The sequence below is a fragment of the Myotis davidii genome, unplaced genomic scaffold, assembly GCF_000327345.1.
Source record: "Myotis davidii unplaced genomic scaffold, ASM32734v1 scaffold88, whole genome shotgun sequence".
NCBI lineage: Eukaryota > Metazoa > Chordata > Mammalia > Chiroptera > Vespertilionidae > Myotis > Myotis davidii.
The window spans coordinates 5,617,215-5,621,351 of record NW_006300377.1 but is presented as its reverse complement, the minus strand read 5'-3'; the positions used below and the strand labels follow the sequence as shown (position 1 = coordinate 5,621,351).

Here is a 4,137-nt window from a genome sequence, read left to right as displayed (position 1 = left end):
CCTAACAGTCGACTACACCCCTCACTAGAACTAAGTCCCCTGAGACCAGCAACCTGGTTTGTCTCGTTCCAGAACGCGCCTGTACCATTCCAATAGCACCTTGTACCACTATTTAAAAATATGTTTTTATTGATTTCAGAGAGAGGGTGAGAGTTAGAAACATCAGTGATGAGAGAGAATCATTGATTCGCTGCAGCCTGCAAGCCCCTGCTGGGGATAGAGCCGCCGCAGCCAGGGGCACGCCCCCACCGTGACCTCCCTGTTCACGGGTCAGCGCTCAACCACTGAGCACACCGCCAGGCTCGTACCACTATTTAGGTGTTTCACTAGTGTATATGAACCCGAAAGCCTTTCAAGGGGAGAAAGTGTTGCTAGTATTCAATCATAACCTGTTGCGTAGATTAAACCATTTCACTCGTTTTCAATTTTTTTGCGGTGCACGGATAAGTCATAGCTCTTACTCCCCGGGTTGCATTAATATGCATGACGCGCTTTTAGCTCTCCGGACAAAGAGATCAATACTTCGCAGGTCCCTCGAGTGGGACTCAGAAGACCGCACGAAGCTCCAGCCTTTTACAAGCGCTGGTTCTTGCCCCTTTTGGCATCTTGGTACTTGTAGTTTTGTCCACTGTATCTTTCACCGAAAAACCCACGCCGAGACCACAACTCCCATCACCCCACGAGGGCTGGGGCCTTCAGTGCGCATCCTCCGGAGAGGGCGCCTCTCCATTGGCTACCTTGCTGGGCGAAGGCCCACCTTCCCGAGCCCAGCCACACCCGTGATTGGTCGGCTGTCCCGCTTCTCATCGGAGGAGGCGACAAGTGAATGAAAGCGGGGGGCGTGTCTGTGTGCGTAGCTTGGTGGCGGTGCTGGTGGAACCCACTGGAAGGTGAGATCCGAGAAGCGGGGTCACGCTGCCGCTTTCATTGGCTTGGGGGCACCCCGAAGGTCGGCCCTGGCCGGGGGTCAGCGGGCAAGGAAGCCCCATTTCGGTCGGCCTCCCTCCGACCGCCCGGCCCTGGCGACTCCGGGGATCCCCGCCGCGCAAACCCGTGCTGGATGACCGACTCCCATCCAGCCTCCCCTTAGTGCGGGGAGGGGGGTCGTGGGGCAGATCCCTCTCCTTCCCTAGCATTGGGCTGTCCCCCGCGTGGTCCACCGGGTGGGGGCGGCGGAGGTTCATCCGGATGTTGCGGGGGCGCTAGGCACCGCAGTGCTGGTCACTTTGTCCGCGGAGGCCACGGGAGGGGCCGGGCCTCGGTTCCCCACCCTCCGGGCCGAAGACAGAGTCCATTAACTAGTTCCGGTCGTCTGGCTCTGGACGGGGAGGATCCCCTGGTGCTGTGAACAATGTAGCAGGTGAACCAAAGATTCAGTTGACCCTGAAATTCTTTCTGTGTGAATGGAAACTTCTTCCTGTCGTCCTCTTCTACTCCCTGCGTCGGGGCAAGGAGTGACTTCCCCAGCCTTCTCATTGTGTGCTGGGGGTTCGGGGCGTCGGGCTGACACAGTGGCAGGACTGTCAGCTCTGGGAGCTGACCGATCGCAGTTCCAGTCTGAGCTTTGGGCGTGTTGTCTGTTAATCTGAGCTGAAATTTTCTCTGAAAAAGAGGATGTCACGATGTAGCGACGGCATGGGGTTATCGTGAGGTTAAAATTAATCAGTGTTTGTAAAGTACTTTGTACGGTGCCTCATGAGAAGTAGAGCTCGGAGAAGGCTGACAATTGATGGGCAGGTTTTTATGATTCTCGGGTCAGGGAACCTGGAGGAGTCCTGTCAGAGTCAGTGGCTGGAATTCCAGGCTGCTTCTGGTGCCTGAATGAAGACAGTCCTGGGACCTGGCTGGGTGGGATCCCCTCAGGAGACGGTGGGAGTTCACTGCAGGCGGTAGTGTTGGCATCGGCCCTCTCCTGAAGGACAAGGCACTAGAAAGTACTCGATCCATTTTTCTGTTCCTGGCATCCTCCTTGTGTCAGACATTGTTTATAAGTCACTAGCTACGGTGGAGAGGGTGGGAGGGTCCCTGCCCGCGTGTGGATAAATGTACTTCTGAGAGCATTGTGCCCGAATAGCGCCACCTCCACCTTCTTTTTTTCTTTGTTAAGAAATAAAAACAAAAGTAATACAGGTACATATTGGAACATACTAACAGTACAGAGGTTGCAAAGGAAAGGTCCCTCCACACATCTCTTAACCATAGTCCCTCTCCTCAAAGGTATCTGCTGTTAACTCTTGCTTACAACCTTCCAGAAAAAAATTTATGCATGTATCAGCAAAACCATGTACGCAGATGAGATCAGACTGTCCATTTTTCACTTTGTCTTTTTCTCTTTTACTATATCTTAGTGGCCTTCTCCACATAAAAACACACAACTCTAGCTCATGAAAAACATGGTTGCACCATGCTGGGAGGCTTGGTTAGTTGGAGTGTGTTGTGGGTTGATTCTCAGTCAGGGCACGTACATAGGTTGCAGGTTCAATCCCCGGTAGGGGCGTGTGTGGGAGGCAGCAGATCGATGTTTCTCTCATATCTATGTCTCTTTCTCCCTCTCCCTTCCCCTCTCTAAAAAATCAATAAAACATCCTCGGGTGAGGATAAAAAAAAAAAGATGTGTACATTTTAAGCTGAGATAAATCTTGCCACATTCCCTTCTAAAATGGTGTTCAAAATTACATTCCCATCAATAGTGGATATTATCACATTTAAAAATGTAATTTTACCAGTCAGACAGGTTTTCTTGAAATTCTGAGGAAAAATACAGTGTGGGCCCTAACCGGTTTGGCTCAGTGGCTAGAGCGTCAGCCTGCGGACTCAAGGGTCTCAGGTTCGATTCCGGTCAAGGGCATGTATCTTGGTTGTGGGCACATCCCCAGTGGGGAGTGTGCAGGAGGCAGCTGATCGATGTTTCTAACTCTCTATCCCTCTCCCCTCCTCTCTGTAAAAAATCAATAAAAAAATACATTTTTTAAAAAGAATACAGTGTGGTATTTAGATGTAGCATTTTCCTATATCAGTGATGGCGAACCTTTTGAGCTCGGCGTGTCAGCATTTTGAAAAACCCTAACTTAACTCTGGTGCCGTGTCACATATAGAAATTTTTTGATATTTGCAACCATAGTAAAACAAAGACTTCTATTATTGATATTTATTTTATATATTTAAATGCCATTTAACAAAGAAAAATCAACCAAAAAAATGAGTTAGCGTGTCATAGGTTTGCCATCACTGTCCTATTTCTTGTTTTTCCTTTACCATTGTTTAAAATCCTCACCAGAGGAGGTGATTTTATTGATTTTTCTAGAGAGAGAGGAAGGGAAAACGAGATACACACACACACACACACACATTGATGTGAGAGAGAAACACTTATCGGTTGCCTTCTGGAGACACCCCGACCAGGGATTGAACCTGCAGCCCAGGTATGTGACTGGGAATAGAACCCACAACCTTTCGGTGTTCCAGTCAAGGCTCCAACCAACCAAGCCACCCGGCCAGGGCTCCCTTATCATTTTCTTAAAAAATTGATTTGAGAGGAAGGGAGAGGGAGAGAGAGATAGAAACAACAATGATGAGAGAGAGAGTCATTGATCAGCTGCCTCCTGCATGCCCCTACTGGGGTCTGAGCCCAAAACCCGGGCATGTGCCCTTGACTGGAATCCACCCTGGGATCCTTCAGTCCGTAGGTTGATGCTCTATCCACTGAGCCAAACCGGCTAGGGCTCCCTTATCATTTTGATTGTCAAAGGCAGTGGCAGGAACTGCTGGGCAGGCTTGGTTGGAGCTATTGGAAGGGGTGAGAATGACAGTGAAACCTTCATCCTGCGAAAACTTTCAGGGTTGATTTATTTGGGAATAGTAGAATTTTTCAGATATCTGACAATTCTCTTCCTTTTTGAACCAAAATGTTAATTTTAACTTTCAATGAAAATTTCCAAAATTATGACATATTTTTTTGAGTTTAAAATAATATAAAAACAGAAAAGTCTTCTTGATGACTTAGGTCCAACAATTATAGCCCTGGGCTATAATTTAGTGATGTCCTTAGGCCATTTTGAATCTGTAGGCTCCTTTAATACACTTAGCGAAATGGCCTCAGGCTGACACTTTGTAAATTCCTAGGTGTAGTTTTTATTT

At 48.6% G+C, this 4,137-nt stretch overlaps 1 protein-coding gene across 3 annotated transcripts in view; it reads left to right on the top strand.

Annotated features, from left to right (window-relative positions):
• Nucleotides 1-816: 816 nt before the first annotated feature.
• The window catches only part of ZBTB8B (zinc finger and BTB domain containing 8B), an 18,397-nt gene continuing 15,076 nt past the window's right edge, over nt 817-4,137 (top strand). For 2 of the 3 annotated variants that reach the window (XM_006777371.1, XM_006777373.1), the window contains exon 1: nt 817-890. The gene's annotated coding sequence lies outside the window, so the exon portion shown is untranslated. Of the gene's footprint in view, nt 891-1,197; nt 1,361-4,137 lie in introns of those variants that run through there. The other variant, XM_006777372.2, reaches the window with a different exon arrangement.